General features: G+C 26.3%; 1 protein-coding gene across 4 annotated transcripts in view; it reads right to left on the reverse strand.

The window, feature by feature from the left end:
* Positions 1-25,810, reverse strand: part of LOC136976561 (uncharacterized) — a 171,195-nt gene that overhangs the window by 87,403 nt on the left and 57,982 nt on the right. The gene's annotated exons all lie outside the window — the stretch shown is intronic.

Here is a 25,810-nt window from a genome sequence, read left to right on the forward strand (position 1 = left end):
AGAACGTAGATCACGTAAACATATTATGTAGAGGCTTTTTGATGGATGGTTTCGGTCCAGGAATTGTTGTATAAGTGATGGTCTCTACGCCCAAACAGATGATAGATCTGTTGCTGATACTTTTTCTATTCCAGCTTCGCTTCTCTTTGCTCCGATTTTTACAACGATTTGATTAACTTTAAAAAATACGTATTCAATTTTAATTTTTATGCAAAATTTACAAAATAGCTAAATAAAATTACTCTGTTGCACTAGAAGTGTAATACATCCGCTGTACATCTTATGATACGGAAATATTCTCCTCTTCTCTACACTCAACAAAGAGAGAAACTTCATTATAATTGATGTAAGCTTATAATTTATATACAATTCAAAGGAGTTTATATATATTTAAATTATAAAAATAATTTTTAGTGTATAAAACATTTTAATCAAGACAAATTATTTAAAAAATATGTTAAGAAGAGGTTTTATAGTAGCGTAGTATAGAGGGGCGTTAGAAATTTCTTAGATAAAGAAAGTGAAATTAGTAAAGTTTTCTATCAACATTCTTAACTTATTAAATCGTAATGTTAAGTGGGGCTTTACACCAGATTTTAGAAACAGATATCATTGATGGAAGGAATGCCTCAGGGATATCCAACAGTCGGCATTCAGTTCGACCAAGCGAATATCCGTAAGTTAGTGAATGCAATCAGATTGTATTGAAATTCAAATCTTCATCCGATATTCGCCAGCCAGATATAAGCTTTCAATCCTTATCTGACCCGCGGACAAAACGTTTCTCAACATCACAAACTTACATAAATTCCAATCTCTGTAGCCCAACGTTTCCCATTGGAGAAGGGAGAGGGGGAATTAAATTTACGACAGAAAGAGCAGACCAGATAAGATTTATATCTTAAGCAAGATATGAAAAAACAGATGAAGATTTAAATATTATAGAATATAATGCTTTATGTCTAGAAACGATCGATGATTTCTCTTCGCTTCTTCACCAGAGTATGTGATGTTGTCAATAGTTCTCCTTCTATGTTATTTTTTATATACTAGTTCTAATAGTTCTTCTATACTTACGTTATATTTTATAATTTTATAAAGATTTTGTATGTAATTTTATTAATATTTTGAAAAATTTCTTCACAAATAGTTTAAAAAATCTAATTTTCTGTAGGAATTTTCATTAGGAATTTCCATTCTATAGGAGAGAGAAATGGATTTTCTGCTATTTTATTTCAATTTTAATTAACAGTTAAACAATTTTATACGATTATAAAGGTAATAAATGCATATAAATATAATAAAAAGTGTTATTAATCTTAAAATAAATGTATAAAATTACAAACATTTATATAATTTTTAACCTCAGTGTAGTAAAAAATAATAGCGCAAAAAATTCTTAGTTTATAAAATTAATTGCTAAATTTGAAATTAAAAAATCGATATAAAATAAAAGTTTTATTTTCGTATAAAATCATTCAGAAATTTATTTTTTAGCACAAACAAGATTAAAATAATATCGGTTTGTAATTTCAAAAACTTAAACACCGTTAGCCAGACCTTTATTGTTTGGAATAAATAAACTTCGTAGGAGTGTAATACCTGAACAGCACGTCTAAATTTGGGGATGGCAATATACAGTTTTCACATTGTATCAAATTTACAACAAAGATTATCGTCAGAGAAGATCGCCCTAGTCAACCTTCGTTAGTTTACACGCTACAAAACTATAGAAGAGCAAGCAGCTTGGACTCAAGCCAAAAGTGAAAGTTGTCCTATAAAATGTCTTTCTCTAGGGTGATGTAAGTGGAGGAATTATTCTGGAGAAAAACGTGCTTCTTCTCAGATACAAGAAAGAAAAAAAAATACAGAAGAACGTATATATACAAGAGTCTAATTTTTATAGAAAACTCGTCAAAAAACGAATAAAAATAAATAAAATAATTAAAGGATTGTAACTGCTGAGTTGGAAATTGCAGAAGTAAAGTTTGAAAAGCAAATATTTTAAGTGTTGTTGCATTCGTCAGCGGAAAATATGTAGCGGAAATGTCGCTTGTCTCAGCTCATGACAATTACTTATGGAAAAGGCTTTTCTACGTACTGAATATTACGTAATTTCGCCTTAGTTTGGTAATCTTTTGCGAGAAGTAGGAAAACGGGAAAAAAGTCACTCGATCGATCAATCTAGACACAACAGAGAGGAAGTGTGACGTATTGACTCAGTCACTGGTCTGGATGGGCTCCGGATGTGACAACACGTTCAATTCCTGTCTGGGAGAGGCAAAATGAATTCTACTATGTCTATTGATGTTGCTATTAATCGCAACAATCAAGACGGTCGGAATAATCCGAGTTAAGCTAAATTATATCTGATGGGATATCGAAAAAGCCAAGGAGAAAAATGAAGAATTTAAAGTGTGAAACGCCTCAAAAATTTCTAAACAGTTCGTGTAAGTTTATAATCTGTAAAAGTTTGCTGGAAGATTAGAAATTTTCAAGCGATAACGTATACAGAAAATATTCACAAGTGACCGAAAAATAAATGAGAGTCCATAGAAAAACTTAAGCGATACGAAATAAAAGAAAGTGATGTAAGAAGCAAAGTTATCAATGCATTACTTTTAATGGTTTTGGATAAAAGAAAATAAAGAACACCTTTAGGTTTTAGGCGATGCGATAGAAGAGATAATCTGTATAAAGTAGGAAAAAAAATAGCATTTTAACATCTCTAGCAAGCACCATTATGAATTATGGAGGTTTTGTCGATTGCTCAGGGGAATAAAGCTTGGTCTAAGAGATACTTTCGTAGGTTTATCGTCCTCTTGCTTAAGGTGAGAAAACCAGAGTCAAGTAAATCTAAGACTACGAATAGGTCTACGAGTTTTAGGACGATACTTAATGTTCCTTCTGATAAAAACACTGATTAAACTTTTTAGCATTATTCTGCTAAGAGAGAATATTGAAAAACTCTCCTGTGCATTCATAAAGTAACGTTTCTTTCAAAAGAAGATAAAAAGTTTAATTTCCAACTTAAAGATATTTCTACTTCAGTTTATCGTGCGCAAAAATCTAAAGAAATTTTATAATGAATAAAAACTAAAACATAAAAAAATCGATATTCATAAAGCGTTTTGGAAAATAGAAAATTGAAGTTCCGACCAATTGCATATTATTATGATTATAAAATGCATATTATTATGAGGTATAGTCCATTCTTAGGTCAATATAGTAAAACATTGTACATCAACATCCTGTCGTGTCTTACAAACTATTCATAAGCGTGTTGGGTGGCCAAGTCCGAGCAAAACACGTAAAATGCCAATCAGTCACGTCCAGAAGGAATATGGCGGAGGGGAGGTGGACAAGCACGTGCAGGCATTTTCCTATACAAAAAATCTAAAAAAAAAAGAAATACTTATTCTTTGTTCAACAAATTAGTATCCCCCAATGTATTTTCCAGAAGGACTCTTCACTAATGTTTTCTAGAAATTCTGTCGGGTTTCTTTCTTGAATTTTTACCTTTATTCAGTGTTTTATTATTTCATAATAGAAAATAACATTCTAATAAGTGTAACGTCTTTAAAATATTTTATAAAACTTTCTTAATTTCTATTTACTCTATAAAAAAGTTATTTTAAATAGACCTTAAAATGACGTTACCCAAATTTTCGATGAGAAATTCCAGAGAAAACTCAAACGCCCACGAGCTAATGACTCTACGTTTAATATTCCTCAACTAAAACAGGTATGGTTACGCCTTTTAATCCCTTCAACATCCTCAGTAAATTTGATTTTAGATTAAATAAGTACGGATACGAGAAAGACGAGTTATCCAATTAACACTCCAAGCGTATAGGAAAAATAAAATTTAAAGAAAAAACTTTTTTATTAAAAAGAAATTAAGAAAAATATTTTAATTTCGAAAAAAAAAATTCAAATTAAAAATTTAATTTCGAAAAATCTATTTCTTATTGGAGTAGTAAGGGAGGAAGAGATGGAGGAAAAAAATATAGGGGAAGGAAAGAAAATCGGAAATATTTAGATTTTTGGAAAATTCAAATCTTGGTAAATCTGCAAAGAAGTTGTTTGCAAGATTTCAGATACGGAACATTTCCTTCAAATATCACAAACAACTATTTTCCTCTTCGTTTCTCATGCGAGTAAGCTTTCTGCAGTCCCTTCTTCGATTGGCAACAAATCTTTTCTCTTTTTCTAATGTTTACAGTTCTTTGTATCCCTTGATTTTTCCAAAAGATAGTAAGAATCAAAGCGAGTAAAAGTGATTCCGGGGGTTTTCTATAAATGAGAATTTTTATTATGAAAAAGCCGTCATTTAATAAAGTTAATAGAATTATTTCCAATTGTTAAAGCAAAGAACGATGATTACAAAAGCATGAATGTTTCTGTTTAATCGACAAATTTGTTTCCCCATTGTCAAAATTTGTTTTCTGTGCTCGATTAATTCTGTTTGTTTGTTTGTTAAAGTAAATTCTTTTCGGTGATAAATGGCTTTGTCGAAACTTTTATGCAATTAAAATAGGGATTTAATATATTGTTGTTGGATGTATAATGAAATCTTTCTTGTTTATCTAAATTATATTCCTTCCGTTTTATGTAATATTATTTTCTTTTTCTTATTTTTCTATTTGCTTTTTTCTTTATTGTTATTGTTCCTATTATGTTGTAAGGAAAGAATTTTTCTCATTTCTCTTTTATTTAAAACATTTTTCTAATTTTCTTATAGAGACTATTGATTGAAAATTAAAAGTTTCTTCAGCATCCCTTGATACTATTGCTAACATTAATAAAAATTTGTAACGTGTAACTCATTTCTAGACTCATTTCTTACTAAAAAATTTCATTATTTCTTTACTTTAATCAATATTTATTATAATATAAACAATTTGAAGTAGTATAACGTTTTTAATAACCAATAAACAATGCTCTTTAAATAGAAAGAAGCACTTAAAAATATATCTCACACATCCCTACTAAACACGAATGGAAGGGGGTAGAAAATATGTATATATATATATTAAGATTAATAACAGAAGATTGAAACTATAAAATTTAATATAAAATTTATTTAAAATTTTATATCTCTTCTACAATTTTAACTAAATAAAAAATACATGAATCATTTTTGTATGCAAATTTTCAGAAATTAACTGCATGAAATTGTTCGATATTAATTTACAAATATTGTTATTACCTTCCAAAAGTTATTAGAATGGCAATTATAATAAGAATATCCAATTTTATCTTTTAAGAATCCGTGACGATGCATCTAAACTAACTCTTCTTCCTGTTCTTTTCCCTCCCCCTCCAAGACGTGTAGAGAGAGAGAGAGAGAGAAAAAAAATTGAGTAAAAAATTGAAAATATACAAAAATTAAACTCTAAAATAAGAAAAAAAATATATTACATGATTAAAAAAGATATAATTTATCTTTCAATAAAGTAAAATTATACATTTTTAACATCTTAATTTATAGAAAAATAAGTAATTTCTCCGATTAGTTACGTTTTTTCTATTTCGAATAAAAGTACAGTAAAGAGATAAAATATAAAATCGATTACGTTAGTTCCTATTTTATATTACAGTTTAAATCTAAAATTCCAGCTTCCTCTTTTATATATGTAGAAGGTACAAAAATTAAGTAGCAAATGCGATTCGATTTGTGGCCATCTATCATTAATCACTCTGCAGCAAAGAAGATTTTTCACATCGTATCTTTAATGAATGCCGGTCGTAATGTGGCAAAGTATGTCGCACTCTTTCTTCCTTTCTAAGTTATTTAGAGATTCTTTTTTTTTTAAATGTATTTCTTATATATGTATATTTTAAAATACCGCGATTAGTTTTCCTCCAAAACTTCTCCATCGAAAAGTAACTTATGTGAATTTCTTCAATGAAATTATGTATGTATATTTTATATGTTCTAAGTGCTAGATTTTATTTTAAAAAAAATTAATAAATTTTTATCAGGAAAATATATTTAAAATTTTATGAAATTGAATTATAAATAGTATTTTAGTAAATTAAAAATTGTCATAATTTTTAAATTCAAGTTTGCCGTAATAAATTAAAGTTTTAGCGTTATTAAATTATTGAAATGGTTATATTTTTAACGTTTTTAATTAAAAATAAGCTTTACTTTAAATTCTATGTAATAAAATTTAAATTTATCAAAGCGTTTTAAAGTACAGTGAAGTGGGAATCCTAAAATTTGTCCGGTCCGGATCGAGAACGATTGAAATTAATTATTAAATACTTTTGTATCGTTATTCTAATAATAAAATCTTTTATTTTTGCTTAAAAAAATTCTTAAAAAATATTTATAAAATTGAAATTATCATTAATATTAATTATTATGTTAAATATTAAGTACAGTAATTATAATCTAAAATTTCGTATTGAATGTGATACAAACAGGAAAATATCATATTAAATTAATTCCTGTATAACTTTATAGACTGCAACTAGTAAATTATAAAATTTAACAAAGCGGTATTAAAATAAACTTTTGTATAGTTAACAAACTAAATAACCACTATTTACTTTAACTAAATTTAAATAAAGTTTATTTGTTTTAGTAAACTAAACTGTATATTATTTAAGTTTACCACAAATATAAATTTATTATTAATACTATATTTTACTTATAAGTTGAAACCGATTGTATAAATGTAAATATATAGGCCTATATATTATTAAACAATATTTTAAATCATACTTTTAGAAAATAAGAAGAAAAAGAGAAGTAGAAAGTTTTTAAAAAAGTTTGGAGTTGGTTTCCGTTATAAATTTCCGAAAAGGAACCCGAAAATCTCACTCGATATCCTTCTCCATTATCCGATAAAGGCATAAATTATTCAGAAACGGAAGATGTTAGAAAGGGCCTTTCTCAAGATCGAGCAATTTAATCGCGTTATGTCACATGTCTTCTAATATCTACTGGCAATAATGGATTGCTAGTGTACACTGAAAACATCGAGACGAAGCTAATTGGTTGCAGCGAGTAATTTAGTTCGCCAATTACTCCAAGTTCGGTAAAGAAAGACGATATCCTAAGCGAGATATTGTTTGACTCAAATGACTTTGACAGTTAGTGGAAAGTAACTTCTGTTCGTCTTAATGGATGGACCGGCTACATTGAGCAGTGTGGATCCCATTTCACGCCTACTGATAATAGCCATCATTTGAACGTCGAACATTATGTGACGAACGGTTTAATGCGCCGAGTCTAACTGAACTTTTACCTTCGTTGTGAAAAGCTATTTATCTTCTACAGTCGGTTCCGTTTATCCATTTAGAGATAACTGTTTTAATTCGGATTTGTCATCTGATTATGGTGTCATTCTTTTTTAAAACCTATCTTTTACACTTTTAAAAAGTTATTTTTGCCATTTTTCCCCCCTCCTTTTCTCTTGTTTCCTCTCTTCTCGGATGATCTCCGGATGTGGCAATTGCAACTTGTAAAGGTAGCGTAAGATAAAGTGAAGAGAAGATTCTTTAACGTGTGAAATGAAGCTTTCAAATAAATGTTTAACGATATATTTGGATTAAATATAGGCAAAGAAAATTATGTGTACGGAATGTAGAATTCAACTGTTAACTACACGGAAAATGAATTTAAGAAAATCCACGAATGGAAATGATATCTCGCATTTAAAAATCACAGTAGCATCCAGAAAACGTGGATTTAGTAGTAATAATACCTTCTTCCACTTAACTTTTCTCTTAAAAGGTAAATTTAAACTATTGTTTTGGTATTATATTTTAGTGCATATTTACCGTTTGAAACTTGTCAAAATATATTTTTGAATAAAATAAACCCAAAAGCAAAACAATAAACCTCTTAATGGTGAAAATAGATAAAACTGATATTTTAAAGAGACAACTGAGTTAAAATCTTTTCCAATCCATTAAATTCTGAATGCGTGCACTTATTCTTCCGAGATTTGTGATCTGTAAACCTTGTTAAAAAAGTATTTATTTTAAAAACAATTTTATTTTTAAGCCTTTTTCTTTATTTTATTCTAAAGCCTTCTTCTCTATATCATAAAATTCTCAGCGCCTTTTTATTTTAAGCAATTCTTCTTTTTTTATTCTTTCTTAATTTACTATTTAATTTAAAGATAAGCGTCGAAAAATAAACACACACGAATATAAAAATTCAAATAAAATTCAATTCAATTTTAAAATATTTTAATTCAATTTATTTTTATTCAATTTTCAGTTCTTCGATATTATTATAAAAGTAAAAGTAAGGAAGAAGGAAGTATATTTTACTGCATTTGATTTTCGTATGTAAAACAAGACTTTGCAAAAATACACTTCGTTAGGAAGTCTATTTACAGAACTAAAAACGGAAAATAACGATGGTTTAGATCTGAAGCAATTCTAGTCACGTCGAGTCTCTTATACATAGTTTCTTTCTAGTCTAATGACCATAGAAGATATCGGTTAAGAAGAGAATTCAACGATTCTTCGTTATTAAGATCGATTCTAGGATGAAGTGAAGCTATACAGAGTAAAGACCTTGTCATTCTTTTGGAAGGGGGGATGGAATTCGATAGATACTTGCGAATCACTTACGGTTAACGGGTATAATGAAATATAGTCTTTCTTCCTTTCAATCTAATAATACACAAACAACTAAATAAATTCTGTGGAATATGTAAAGAAATATCACTTCGTTTTCTATTACATTTTGTTATATATATATTATAATAAAGTTTGTTTCTTATATTTAAACAAATTTTTAATAGTTTTAAATTAGGAATTTAAATAACTAATTTTAATTTCAATTAGGATACGATCATTTACGTTGTAATTCCTTAAATTTTTGCATAGAATTATGTTTTATGTACGAAGGATTTTTGACGTAAATTTTCGTAAAAAGAAGAGTAATTTTTAGAAGTATAAAATATAAAATAGAGTATAAATCGTAAGAACAATTAAGGAAAAAGATTAATTTGATGTGATTAAAAATATCAGAAAAAATATGTAAATAATAGAAAGGTGCAAAATAATGAAATTGAATTTTTAAATGCTTTATTAGTAAGGAAAAGTACAGACAAGACATAAAATAAAATGCAGTTTTAAAGTTAGTAAACGCATTTTTAAGTTAGTAAACGCATTGTAAAGAATAAGAGAGAGAGAGATGAATAATTGATATCGGTCATCAATATAGGGTCTATAAATCCATGGGGAGAATGCTTCACCTCTCACATTTTGATCCAACTCGTCAACCTGTCATCACTATCCAATAATTTATAATTATTCGTTCGATTCATCTCTGGATAAGCTTACGTTGTATCAGGCAGAAGAGTTCTGCCAATTGTCGGCTAATTACGATTCCGCTTTTGCCAGATCAATATTGCACTGCTCGAACCTGTCCTGTCTGGATAAGATGGATGGATGCGTCACACGCTCATCCCAGAGAGAGAAGAGGAAACAGACTGAAACAGTTCGTCTTACGAGCTTCTAATTATGTACTTTAAGAATTGACGACGCACCTGTGTCCGTCATTTCCGACACGGGACAGGTGTACTGTTAATTAGCTTTTGTGCTGAAAAATGCTACAATCCTGCACTTTGCACTTTGAGGAGGGCAGTCAGACAGTTAATGTATTCCAAATGAGAAATATTTTGGTGATACAAAATTATACAAAGCAGCTGTCGACCGAGAAGTTAATTTTTGACGTTATTATAAAGAAAAATATCTTAATTTTTCTAATCTTTAAAATCTAATGAAAATCGTTCACGTGTGAAGATAAACTTATTACCGACTTCCAATTCGATTTTACGATATGATTAAAAAAATGCATACGTAAGAATTCTTTTTTCCTCCCTTATTTTTTAATCTAAGAAGTTTATGTATATATAATTTATTTGATTTATCTTGATTATGATTTTTGTGGGAAAGTATTTTATGATTTCTATTGTAAAAACTTTGATAGGAAGATTTTTATCGTTTATACGAAACAAGTTTTTTGATGATAAAATTTAAATGACATCTTTCACATTTTTATTCTGATTATTGTTACGTTATTAATAAAATTAGAAAATTTGTAGATGATTTTAAATTATAATTCACTAAAGTATTAAAATATTTGTGTAGAAGTTTTTCACCCACTTCTACAAAGAAGTTACATGGAAAAAATAAGTTCATAATTACAAGTAAATATGGTTTAAATAATTTATTAAAGGATAATGTATTTAAAATAAGTAAAACTCATTTTAAATATATAAAATTTTTCATTATCTGCAGACTTTGAAGCTCGACAAACTCGAATTTAAGATTGTATCTTCCCTTAAACAAAAGAAGTGATTAGATCTTAATTAATGCTCAAATTAATATCTACACTAACTTAAAACTTAGAAACATATGAAAGAAATGCATTTTAAATTCATAAAAATCAACTCCTTTACGTAAAAAATTATCATTAGATTTACATTAAAGCCACGGAACTATGTATTTTTAAGAAAATTAAATTATAAATCTATTAAAAACACTGCATTTTACTTTTATAAGGCTATTAATTTTTATATTTAAAGAGAAATTGTATCTCAACTATGATAAAAAGTAATTGAATTTTAATTGTTTAATATAATCTGTAACAAAATTCTTTAAAAATTTTAATATCTTATATAAATATTACGTTATAATTAACAAAATTTTTATATAAATAATGCTTTAATAATCGTAGGCATTTTATTTTTTGAGTAGTTTTGAGTTATTGATAACCTGTTGATATTTTTTAAAAATTCATTATATAAAAGAATAATAATTTATCTGGAAAGAAAGATAGATAGATAATTTACTACAAAAATATAATAATTATAATAAGAAAATGCAGTTTCTTTATTTAAAAAATAAAAGAAAAACGTAAAGAAAAAAATTCTGTTAATATTCTTGTCAAACTGCAAACTAGCAGAAACAGTAAAGACTCTTCATCATTGAAACATTAATAAATTTTATGAAAATTGTCTACGCCAGTGACAATTAATTAACTTTTCAAAAGTAACTCTAATTTATTTTACGATTAATGAAGATATTATAAATTATGAATATTCTACATAAAAATAATATCACTTTTAATATAATTTGACTGAAAAATTACAGAAAAATACCATATTAAAGAAAAAAGAAAGTTTCGCTATTTTTATTTACCTCTCCAAAGAAATAAAAGAAAAAAAAAGTTTAATAAGCCCCAATGGTACTCACGCTCTTGGTTTAAACATCATTCTTCTACTTTATTTTTTATCTTTTTCTACGAAAAAAATATATATTTTCACTTTGAATGTTGATGTATTCAAAACTATTAGAGTTAGAACGATGAAATTCACAAAGATAGATATACATTTGAAGTATAAGAAGCTCTAATAATTTTGTTTCCCCCAGAGAGATATGGAGAAAATGCATTTTAGTCGTTTTCTAGGCTCTTTTAGAACAAAACTGTTAGAACTATAACTGTAAAATTCACATGGGTTTCCCATATGAAATGCAATAAACTCCAAAATTTCGACTCTCCAGAGCAAGAAGAGTTTGGAGAATTTTTCACATTTATTATTTTATATATTTTTTTTAGATTAAATTATTGGATAAAAAATATGTCATATTTTCTATAAAATACTGCATATTTATCAAACTTTGGGTTATATATATATATATATATATATATGCAAAAAAGTACTTTACGACAAGATACTTTCTGCTAGCAATTATAATTCAAGCAAGCATGCAACATAAATACTAAATTATGAATATTTTGATCCCAGAACACATAATCCTAATAAAAAAAGCATGCACAATCATACATTATTCAATATTCTCATTAGATTATTTTCCAGTAAATATTCATTTTTTTATATACAGATTAAAATATAGAATAAAGTATTAAGCAATATTTTACTCTAGAAAATGTGAATGTTATATTTATTAATCAATTAACGGTCAGACTATTCTTCTATATTTGTTTAAAGCTACGAATTGAAGAAGGTTTGGGTTAATATATATGTTATATTTTACTACTACTAACGTTTCTCACTATTGCTTTACACACTCATGCATTATTCACTATAAGAAAATAGCAAGTTCACGAAGCGTATGCAATCGTACTTCTTAAACTCGCAGGAAAGGCCTGGAACTGTCAACCAACACGACTTTACCCATGGCTAGATTCGAATCTAAATCTTCAGGGGAGATATTCTAAAATTCTACAAGATAGTTTAGACGTACAGAACTCAAATTCGTGCCGATATTATGACGTGATTATGTAAAGTAAGGTCCTACAAAGAATGGTTTTAATGGTCACGGTACAAGACAGCAGGTCTTTAAAACGTTCGTAAATTAAAAGCAGAAATTTGATGGCGTCATTAGCAAACTTGTGTCGGTTGTGTGGTGCATATAATGGCTTAGAATAACCGTTAAACTTAAAGATCCCACTCACTTACTTGCTTTTTATAAGTACTCGACCTTATTGTCTATTTAATTTTTGGGATGATTTTTTATTGGTCTTCGTTCTCGTGACAACGTGAAGCTTCCATTTTGAAATGAAACAAATGGCTGGACGCTTCATTTACGTCTAGAGAATCTTCTCTAGAAACCAATTAATTTTATTGTGTCAAGCGATTTTTTCCTTCTTCTTCTTTCATTCTTTTTTTTTATCGCCCGAAGCTTCGGTATTATGGGTTTCGTCGATATTAAAACGTGTGTCTGTCGTTAACGAGAATTTCTTCATTTTTCTTCTGTTTTAATAGTCACTTGGAGTCATTTTGTTTTTATTGAAACATGAAATTTTCTCTCTATTTAGAATTATTCTTATCATTTACGAATTCGAGTATTAACTTACATTCGTTATACAACGAAGTATCTAAAAATTCAAATGTTTAGAAATTGTTATCAATCATTTTAAATGAAAATTTCTCATCTTTAACTGAGAGAATTTGTCATTGCTCACGGATATTTTTACTTGTTTAGTTATATGACATTCTTAAAACGTCGTCACCTGTTATAGGCGTACGTCTTGTGACATTTTAATCAAAATTTTGCTATTTAATAAATGAAAAAAATATACTTTTAAACATCTTTCGATCAGAGTAATTATCTCTTGGGTCTTAAAATCGCAAATACACCAGTGACAGCTACATAAATCGACACGTTACAATGTTCATAATGTCAACAGAAAAAGTTTTTTCTCTTTGCTAGACAGATTAGTTATGAAGTCATGCGATCGAGTTGTCACTATCTGACTATTGTCCCCGTTGAACAACGCTATTCCATTACAGAGCTGTCAGAGGATGAAGAGAAAAGCGTTAATTCAATTTGGCACGGTCACTTCTGGTTGAGGACATTTAACAAACCCAGCACTCTCTTTTATATACAGACACTTATCTTTTAATACGATTTCTCTATGCCTATCTTCTGCACAACTTTTAGACAACCTTAATAACCCCGGTAGTGTGTTCTTAGGAAAAGAACTCTATCACGGGATATGAACTTTAAAAAGCCTTTAGAAAAAACATATACCACAATTATTTATAGTTAATTCTTGAAGAATTAATATTAATACTCGCTTTTTAAACTAAAACAAAGCCATGCGAAAACTCATTTATTAGTATTAAGCTTTAATATGATCTAAAAAAAAGCAAAGTAATTATTCATATAAGCATTTTTGCTGCTTAGAAAGTAATTTTGAAGTGTTCTAATTCATTTAATATATGATAAAACTCTTAATTTTTTAGAGAAAAAACAAAATTAACACTTCTAAATCAAGAATGCTTCGATATTTTTAAATAAATTGTCTTGGTTTGGAAAAAATTTCCGAAATTTGAATCACGCTTCTCTTCAAATTATAGAAATTTTTCGTTTTATTTAATGAAGATAATTTATTATTTTTATAGTTTCTGTAGAGAAATATTTCGTAAGCACAATATTATCACGGCAATTTTAAGAATTATAAGCTCTATTCTTCTGTCAAATGCGGTTATAAGTTCATAAAAGATAGGCCCATACATATAATTGGTATTCAATGTGGTTTGCTGGAAAAATGATTTGGAGTGGAAAAAGTCTTTGATGAATAGTTAGAACAATTCTTGAGATAGATAGAGGATAAAATAAAATTTAAAAATAAAGGTAAAAAAAAAATACACAGACCTACATTACTCTTGGGTGAAAGCTTAGAAATTTCTGTCAACCATCAATTTTAAAACAGACTTACTCATAAAATGCTTCTTGAATATAAATTAGGCAAACTTTCTACACAGTGTAGAGATCTACAGGTGAATTTAAATATTCATCTATGTAAAACAGGATATTTAGAGATAAAAATTACACTATTGACACCCTTCTACATAAAAAAAACACTGATTTAGGTTTTATCTTGGATTTTTCAGTTACTTTAAAAAGATCAAATTCTTAAATTACCTTTAAAAATTCTTCAAGAATCATTCTGTAATTACAAGATTCAAATCTTTTTACTTCAAGCTTTGACATTTTCAATTGTAAAGAAAGAATAACTGAACCGGAAAATATTCGTGAATAGCTTAAATATTATTTGCAATTTTTTTTGAAATAATTTATATATATATATATATATTTAAACTTAAGATATAAAAATGAATATATAATAAATTCCGAATATAAAAGTGTATAGTGTATGCATTTAGATTTGGAGAATAAATAAATAAAGGTTATTTTGACGAATAGAATTGAATTTATATTTTTAAAATTTATATAAAATGCGTTAATTTTGCTTCGAATTTAAGATACGCCTCGACTTTTAAATGGGATTTTTAGGGAAAAAAATTGAATGACAGAAGTAAATATAATTTAAAAGAATTTATATTAAAGAGTAAAAATAGTTAATAATACATTTAATATAAAATAAATAGAAAAAATACTATAAAATTTTCATTACACGCAGACATTTGAAGAGTAATAAATAACTTGAACTTAAAACGTTTTCGAATTTGAATCGTCCCCCTTTCAAAAGAAGGGATTTTTAAGAGGAAAAAATTGGATGATAGAAGTAAATCTAGCTTAGAATAATTTATTAGAGCGTATACTTCAATAATGCAGCAGTTAAAATAAAATATAAGAAAATAATATAAAGTAAACAGAAATTAGAAAATCTTCATTACATACAGAGTTTGAAGAATGACATACCCTAAATTTACGAATGCATTTTTAGAAATTAAATACAAGAAAATATAGTAAAAACTTAACTACTTAGTTTTATAATTAATATAAAATATAAAATAAACAGAAAAAATACATTAAAATTGTTTACTATAAACAGAATTTTGAAGAGTGATAGTTCTTAAATCCGAAAATATATGGGGGAGAGGGAAAAAACGTCTTAAATTCGAAGCGCTATAGTATCTTAATTTAATAAAATTATCACGATTTAATATAAAACTATTTAACTTTGTTGAGCGGATATTTAATTCGGAAAGTATGAATTTGATTTTTGACGAATTTCTGAAGAAGAAAATTCGATTTTCGGTTCGTGTTCCTTTCTTTGTTTTCGAGTTGTTTGCTTTTGGCATCGCTTATTTTAACAGCTCGTCCACTCACTCCATTGACATTTACAAAAATCTTCAGAGAGCTCATTACTTTATATTAATAATTAAAAATGGCAAAACTAAATAAACACAAACATATCCCTCTTTTTGAAAAGCCCAACTCACATTAGCATAAATAATAATTTAATAATGTTTAAGTAATGATAAAGAATGACATTTAGTAAATATTCTTTTAGATGATGATAAATAAGTTAATTAAAAATGCCTTTTTTTTAATTTTAAATATTTCAAAAATAAAATAAAAGATGTTTATTTTAATCATTAAAGAATAAACAAATATAATAAGTTTATATTCATTAAAGAAATGTATAAAGTTGAATTTATCAGTCACAATGAAGTAATTATTCATAATTATTATGCTAATTTTACGATTCTTCATATAAATCTAGATAATATGAATTGATAAACGTGTATAAAATTATCTGAATTTGATTAAAACATTATTCCGAAGCGAAAATACTTTTAAAGGAATTTTATTTTCGCCTTTTTTAATGCTAACATTCTAGTTTAATATTGTTTTAAACTTAATTATATTCAATAAATTACACGGAATTTCTGTATTATGAATGTATAACAGAAATTTTTTAATTAAACTCTTTCCACCCTGCAGGTACTGTACTAAGAGGGCATTTTTCATGCCTATCATAAGTTTGGTCAGGCCTACAATGAGAACAGCCGGGCGGTGAGGGACGTGTCAATCTATCCATGAAAATTGCTGAATTCCTCCGGGATTAGAACCCAAAATTCCAAAACGGAAAGTTGAGACCTTTAACGTTTAGACTGTCCATTTGTCTAGTCTATCTTTTACATTATAAGCCAATGACAAATGAGGAAATTCCTAAGAACAAATTTAAAATTCCGATTTAAAAATATAATAATAAAATAAAGATTCTGATATACTAAAAAGTGCGATTGTTTTTTAGTGTTAAGCAATAATAGATTATCAATAAAAATATGAAAGATTTCTTTGTGCAAAAGTGGAAAATAATCAGTTCTAATCGAATAATAGTATATAAAATTTAATAATTTGTAGAATATATTTAGAAAAGTTACTTAAATTAAACATTATCATTATATAAATAGATTAAGAGCATGATTTTTCTTATCATTTCTAAGTAATTCTGAAAGATGACGTGATACTGGAGATACTAATAAGCGAATTAGTTCGTATCTTAACAAAGCATCAGAAGTGGAATAACCATTTTTAGCTTTTTATTAGTTTTTTTGATAGAAAGAAAATCTGCGAAATGATGAGAGTACTTTCTAAAAAAAAAATTTTTTTAATATTTAATGCGGAAATATAAAAATTAATGTCAAATTATTTCTTTCATTTCCACGAATATGAGAGAAAATCGTGGATAAATTTTGATAATGCCTGATTATTATTATTATTATTATTATTTAATATTATAAAATTCTTTCTGTAAAATAAATTTATAGAAAGAATCATAATATAATTCATTCATAAATCGATAAACTTAATATGATAATATATAGTCTTATTACATGTCTTTGATCTCTTTTATAAAGTTTATTTCTTATGGACATATATTTGATTTATAGTATTACTAAGATATCAGTTCTTATCCCAAATCTCACTAATACTATAAATAAATCATCCCTTTTTTTGACAGAATATAAACCTGCAATATAATTGTTTTTTCTTATCATTGACTTCTACTGAACAAGTGAAGATGCAAATTTCTAGCTTCGGTTACATTTTCGCCATTCTCTTGATAATTAGCACGCTGATTTGATTAAAAAAAAAACAGAAAAAGAATGTTTTATTCGTGTTTAATTGTAGATTAATCAAAATGTTAAGATATAATCAATTGTAAAAATAATAATTGATTAACTACGAGACAAATTTAATAAAGAAATGAATCATTGCTGATTGAAGAACTTCAGATATTTATCAATTAGATAGGAAGAGAAGGATTATCTTGTTTATTTATCTACATAAAATTCGAATAATTATCAGCTTTTGTAGAATATTTATCCAGTGATCAGGCAGAAAAAGACTCGATGTAGAGTGCAGTTGCACTTTACAGCAAAGAAACAGAAACGTGACAAGATCATACCTCTCCTCCCGATATTACAGTACAAAGAACATGAAAATACTTTCTAAACCGATGCAAATGTACTCGCATACATCATTTTTTATCATTAATATTGAAAACATAGATATCATTTTTTATCATTAATAATGAATTTGGCAGAACCGATGCCAAACTATATTCCAGGATTCAATTTTATCTCGTGTTTGTTTGTCTTTGAATAACATCCGAAGGATCTAAAATTCTTATCGTATACGATTTCTACTTTCTTCTCAACTTATCTTCGGTAAGAAGAATATTTTTATAATAAAAAAATTAAAAATTTAATTCCTTTTCTATAATTAAAAAAATGCTTTGAAAATCGAGTTTCTTGCGTATAGATACTTATAAAATTTCCTTTATAAATTTCCATACATACACAGTTAAATTATTTTGTAACTGATAACTTAGTTTAATGAAACTCTACTACTCTCAATGGAGTAAACTGTAATCAAGAAGGATTCTTTAAAGCACTTATTTGAGTAACTCCTACTCTTTAGAGAATATTACAAGAGAAAATTACTCGAGAGGGCTAAAATTATGTTTTATTCTTAATTTTTTTTAATAATTAATATTAATTTAGTAATTTTTGAAGCTTGTTGTAACTAGAAAATCCTGATTACACTTTAATAAACTTCAATGACTCTATTTTAATAGGTTTACTAGATTAAGAGGTACTTTTATACAAGGGGAAACAATAAACAAAAACAGAAAAATTTATATTTTTAATATAAAACTACATAATTTAAATGCATTAATTACATAGTTATAAACAGTTTCACAACTTAATCGTATATATTGTAATAAAGTTGAATATTTTACATTTCTTTCTCTTAAATTAGGTAAGAGTTTATAACAATCGTACAATTAACATTGATAAAAACACGTGATTTCTTCATTTAATGAACTTTAATGAAGATAATGTTATATATATCATAGTTATAAATGTAAAAAAATAAATGTAAAATGAAGTCTGTGAATTTTAAATTACCAAAATTTTTATTTTTAACAAATCTTTTATTAGAATTAAACATTCTGAATAATGTATATTTCATTTTTTGTGTTTTAATTTTGCTATAAATTCTGTTAAAAAGATCGTTGATGAACTCATCCAGAAAAAAATTACGAATTATGAAAAATGGAAAGATATCATTTGCAAGCTAATTTTTCGAATAATTTTGGAATTTTTGTAAATTTTAAATCAAATAAAATTTCATTTCCGAGATAGAAATTTAAATTAAATTTTTATGTAAAGAATTTTTATAGATTTAGGTCTAAAATAGATAATCGTTTCAAGATTTAGTGTATCCTTTCCAATTAAAATCAATTAAGAAGCCTTCGTTATCACCATACATACTTTGTTTTACATATAAATTGTACGTAAAATAAAGTACTAACTTAGCCTATATATATAAAAAGGCATGTAAAATAATTTTCTGTATACAATATATTATTTTTACTTTTCTATTATTATCACACCTTTCCATATGTCTCGTAGGGTATATGAAAAAAAGGTAAAGTAACATACACCTCCTTATTTTTTGAATAAGAATATATTTTTATGGATATCAGGGATATATCTTGTTAACTTAGCTCGGGTTTTCCGTACTGGTACGAAACTTTTTCATTAAAACACCCTAAAAATATAGAAATATTCATGTTCTCTTATCAAGAAAGCATATTTTTTAAATGAAAATAGTAGAATTTTGAATGCAGTAATGAGTGGTAATATGTAAAAGGAAGAAAAATCTCGAAATTTGGACAAAATTCGCAATTCTGTACGATTTCAAGCCGTCGTGTGGTAACACTTCCTTAGATATAACTATATTATAGTTAAATCTCACTTATAATTACACCTCATTATAATATGTAACAGGTTATATGTAGAGTAACTATAATTGTAAATGTAGTTTAGGTGTTAGGATTAACATTATACAGTCAAAACCTCTAAACAGCGGCCACTGTCTGGAGCGTAAAAATGGCCGTTGTTCGAAGGTAGTCGTTGTTTAAAGGTTATTTTGTATGCATTTTTGTTCAAAAAAGATTTCTGTTAGAGATTGCCTTTATTACAGGTTCGATTGTAGTATTATAGAATAACTTATACTGAGTAAATTTTAATGGTTTAATATAGGCCTAGAAAATATTCCAACTGATAATATACAATAAATATATAAAGTACTGTACTGTACTGTACATAAGTTATTTTAATACGTGATTTTTTACTGAATTTTTATTATTTTTCTATTAAAATTATGCAAAATTTTTTCATATTTTTATATACTCCATTTTCCTATTTATTTTTTGATATTTTGATATTTCTCGGGAAACAGTTGCTAACTTTAAATATGAGTATAATATTTTCATGTTAATAAGAAAGTGAGATACTCCTAAAAATCTCCTGTGGGGGCAATATATCTTTATTAGTTTAGCCAGCCAAATATCTGATCAATGAATGTAAATGGCAGCTCTCTCTCCCTCTCGCGAACAGCAAAACTGCGAAAATAAAACTTAAAAAATACAAGAAAAAAAAAGGAACATAATAATATCGATCCTTCAGGTTTTTAGAAATAGATTTTAAACGATTTTTTTCCTTCTTCTTTTTTTTCATTTTAATGATAAACACTAAAATATGAATTATGTAAAAATATGCAAAACATAACGATTTACACCCCGAAATATATAAAATGATAATTAATTATTAATTATTTAAAGTTGAGTTTAAATATTGATATAACATCTGATTAAAATTTATAATCAACAGAAATGAGAACCAAAATATCACAAATGATATACATATTCAATAGCAGAGATTGTGTTGTAGTACTGTAGTTGTTTACAAGTTTTGTACAATCTAATAACATCCTAGTTGCATTCTTATTCATATGTATAACTAAAATAGAAACGATTCTGTCAACCATCTCTAATTTGTTTAATATAGTCACTCCTAAAATTAATTTTATCTCATACTACTTGTAAGATAGCATTTGCTGCTGCTTCACATTCTGTTCTAATCATTCAATTCTATTTTTAGTTCTTCGTGTTATTTTATTAACGAATTTTTTATGTCGAATCTTCGTTAATTTCTTTCGACACTATAACAAGAGATTTTTGAATTTTACACGAATAAATCCCTGTAAAATTCAAAAATCTCTTGTTATAGTATTAATTACTTCTCGTTAAAAATATTGATAATTCCATGCTATTTTATTTCACTAATTTAAACTCGGTATTTACTTCTATAGAATTTAGACAGACTTTGTTATCATATAAATGATTTCTCGTTGGAAATATTAATAATTAAAATCGTATTTAACATAGTTTTTTAAGCTATTTTATTCTCAAGGTCTTATAATAAATTCTTGTTGATTTAATTCAATATTTACTCGTGTAAGGTTCGATATATATTGTTATAATACCAGTAACTTTGCATGAAAATATTGGTAGTTTATAGCACATTTACTGCGTAAAAATAAATCCATAATTAAAGATATTAGAACAGATCAGACTCAGAATTTAGTTTAGTTTTAATGCATTTTTATTCCCTAAATCTTATAACTTTACATTGATTTAGATCAATACTTACTTGTGTAAAATTCAGACATATATTGTTATAATATTAATAGTTTTTCATTTAAAAGCATATTATAATCCATATAAGAAGATTAGAACAGAACTGTAGTTAAATCATACATCATTTTTAATTTATAACAATATATTCTTTACTAATTCCTCATTGTTTAGTTTAATATTTACTTGTGCAAAATAAAATTTTATTAAAAAATGATTGACAATTAAAAGCTTATTTACACTTATAATATTAAGGCCACAATTAAGGATTTAGTAATAAATTTCCAAGTAAATCATTCGAGATTATTTTTAGTCCGTAAAGCTATTTTATTCATTTTAACTTTCCGTTGATTAAGCTGAAGACTTGTATGAATTTAAATAGATTTTATTAAAGTATAAATGATTTTTCTTTAAATATATTGATCATTATAAGAATATTTAACTTAAATTAAATCGGCAATTAAGAATATTAAAACAGATTTATAACGAAATCATTCAATAAATTACTTCTTAATGCCACGTTATTCACTGATTTCTTACGTTGACTTCTCATTGATTTATCTCAATATTTACTTATATAAACTTCAAATATATTCTGTTAAAATATCAATAACTTTACATTGAAAATATTCATAACTAAAACCACATTTACACTTAAATAATGAAATTCATAATTAAAGAGATTAAAATATTTATCGCAAATTTAATTTAAATGATAAATTTTTATCTTTTAAATTTACTGAATACGAAAATCAATCCTTACAAAAATCTAAAACCAATTTAATCGAGATTTTAAAACTTTCGGGAGTTAAATAAACATAAATTATAACATTTTATATTGAAATTAATGCGAATAACTTATTATTTTTCATTTTATATACATATATACATATTAAAAGTGCATTTTATGTGTAAAATTAAATCCCGTAATAACTTTGTAAACCATTTTTTTCTTTTTACACTCATTCCCTCTCTCTCTTTATCCACAAAATGACCCTCCAGCAACCTTATTACACTCGTAAACCGAATTTAATAAATTTTCCTACATCTATAGAAGATAACTCTTTTCAAGGAACCAAATACAGAATACTGCTTCATACTGGCGATACCGAGAAAAGTTAGAGGTTTTCGGCAAATGCACACTAATCCGATATTCAGAATGCAGCAGAAGTAAATATAATTTCCAGCATCCCATCCAAGAAAAGGATGTCTCAATCCGTTCATCATTACTTCTTTTTCCACTTCAACACGATAATTCCATTTCTTTAAAACTAGGAAAGGTTTCAGGTGTTTTAAAGCGTCTTGTGCAATTAAGCGTCCATACAAAACTTGGAACATAAGATACCAATAAAATTCTATATCTTTTTTGATATTGTTGAAGCGATTTTCGCTAAATAAATAAACGCACTTTTTGCTACAGAATATTAAAGCTTTATTCTTCTTCTCCTCCTTCTTCTCCTCCTCCTCCTCCTCCTCCTCTTCCTCTTCTTCTTTTAAAAATAACTTAATGGATTTATCGTGGGATTACTAGACAATGAATCATTTTAGATTTCTCTCATTGATTTTTTTTAAAATTATTATTATTTTTTTCACAGAAAATTATGGTGTTTTTATATATATAATATATATATATATATATATATATATATACACACACTGTTGCTTTATATTAATTTTAAAATAATACCGTAATTTTTCTAAATATAAAAATCTTCTAACTAGTTTTTACGGGATTATTTGGTAAATTTTTTCCTTTTCAAATTAAAGAATGATTCTAACATCGAACCGTTATGTTTAAATTATAATAAAAATAACATTTTTTACAGTTATTTTACACTATTTTTTACAGAATTAAATTATATTTTTCTTTGATTTTTTTAGGAATGAATTCGATTTTTCATTAGAGATTTCGTGAATCCAATTATTATATCACAACTATGTTTTATGGAAGAGTGAGCCTCACCCATAGATTCGATAGGTTTTTCTATTATCCTATTATATATAAAACGAATTATATAATTTAAAAATATATTAAATTACTCGTACAATGCTCTTTTTTACTTAAACTTTTAATTTACAAGCTTAATAGTTTGCAATATTAATGTAAGAAGAGCATAAAGACGGATGTTGGAGAGTAAAATATTCTTAAGTTCCATTGAGAACATTGTAACTGTTTGAGATGGAAAAATCACTCGGCAGTTTGTCTGTTCGCAGTTTTACCTAAAAATATTTTACTATGACTCAAATATTAGGTACTTTTGCAGACTTATCCACTTCGATTTTAATGTCAAACTTAATTAATTACTCTTATCTTATAAAAAAAATCTAAAGAATAACATCATTTATATTATTTAAACTCATAAAATTTTTAAAGAATTTCATAATATTAATACTATTCAAGGTTTATCACATTTAAGAATCGAATTAAATTCTTAATTAATTTACTTACTTAATTTTAAAATCAGAATTTTACTTACGTTACTAATTTAATTAAGAAAATAAGCATTTAAATACGATTATTATTTATATAAATTAACGAAAATATTTTTTAAAATGAAGGAATTTATCATTACTTGCAATATTTTGAACGGAATGTAAATTAAATGAGGTCAAATATCAAAAAATATTTCTGAAATCTCAGTAGTTTTACTATTCATCTAATCTATATATTTCATTAAAATTTAAACTGTCGTGGACACTCGCGGAAATTTAAATTATCACAAAGTCAAACAGATTTATCATTCAATGAGGAACACGGCACATGTGTACGAATATATATATTCATAATTACGTCATGAACACTTCGATAACTCATAGAATAAACAATCCGAGTCTAGGTTAATGTTACTCTCCAATAGTGTTTCAATGGTTGAAAGACTGATACAAGTTTAAAGGAAACAAAATGCTTTCCACTATATATATATATATATATAATTCAAACAGGAACCTGGTTACTTGCATGTTAAACTGTCTCCCTGTTTGCATTAGTGGTAGACACATCCATTCATCAGAATTAACATAAAAATATGAGGGGGAGAAACAATGATATTGCTTTACTTTTAAAATGTCTTTCTAATGTACGAGATCTATGCAAACAATTTGCTAGAATGGAAAATTAATTTGACATTGTCTCTCATCTGTAAATCAGTTATATTAATTTAAACACGAGATAATGAGTAAAAGAATATTTAATTCTCTTTTGGGTTTTTTTTTTTTTTATTTAAATTCTCATAAATTTGAGAGAATTGTTTTAGACGTTTATCATTTTTCTCTTGATATTATTTTATATATTTTTTCTATCGTCGTCCTGTTGTCCAAGTGATAAATTTAGTAATAAATATTGATCTATTTTCTATTTATAACCTCTTACAAAAGTTCATTTATTTCATCTAAATCAGTAACATGAATTTAAGTTTCTTCGTTAATCACTATACTACTTTATAACTTCATACATTTACATTAATTAAATATCATTCTGGCATATTTCTATACTTTAATTGAATTAATGGTTGTGTAAGTGTGTAGACTCATAGACTTATACATAACATGTAACAAGATAACTCATTGAGTAACTGACCTAACCTTTTAACGTTTCTCCACCTTTAAAAAAAAAATTAAACTCCTTAATCGAAATACCCCCATTAAAATCAAACCTTCTACATCATTTAACAATTAAATCTGTTTTAAGATAATTTAAGCATAAGTTCCCATATGTTAATCGATTTATTACTTCCATCAACATGATAAATTTTGAAAGTTTCAAACAATTTTTTATTGGTTGGAATAATTTTCCCATCGATAAGTAATATCAGAAAATTGACGTTTATCATATTTACTTCTGGCTATAAATTTTATTTTAAAAAAATAAAAAGAATAAAACATTAAAAAAAGGGGGGAAATGTGGTGAAGATCCTTTGGGCCCTATTTGCATCAGATAGAGAAAGCGAGCACCATTCTTTAAGGAGCAAAGACTCTCTCTCTCTGACTGAAAATCGATTTTTCTGCTTTCTTCTTTTTGAAAATTCCGAATGCGAATAACGATTGTTGATTTACGCCTTAACAGATTAATACTTTTAAATATCTTAAAATTAAATAAATTAAATTGTTTAGAAGACCGAATCGATACTTTCTCTCCATGCAAATATTAATTCTTTATTTCTAAAAATGCATAGATTCTACATTTAATAAGAGATAATCTCCGCTCTAAAACTATTTAAAATAATAAACTTAGCATTAATTCATGAATTTTTAATACCCGAAGGTTTTAAGAGAAAGATTCGAGCGTAGTTGTATTGTGAAAATTTAAAAAAAAAAAAAAAATCCAATTGTAAATGTAAAAAATGTTTTAAGTTTATCTACAATATTATCAAAATAAATTTCTTATACTAGAAATTTATAAAAATTCTCTTAAGGTTTTTTATTTTTCTATAAGAACTATGCTTTAAATAGAATTCTTTAGAACAATAAATAGGTTACAAGTTATGTTCAATAAAAAAATACATATATATATATATAAAAACTAACTCTAAATAACTCTTGTTATAAAAAAAA

The sequence above is a fragment of the Centruroides vittatus genome, unplaced genomic scaffold (assembly GCF_030686945.1).
Source record: "Centruroides vittatus isolate TY-2023 unplaced genomic scaffold, ASM3068694v2 contig_401, whole genome shotgun sequence".
Taxonomy (NCBI): domain Eukaryota; kingdom Metazoa; phylum Arthropoda; class Arachnida; order Scorpiones; family Buthidae; genus Centruroides; species Centruroides vittatus.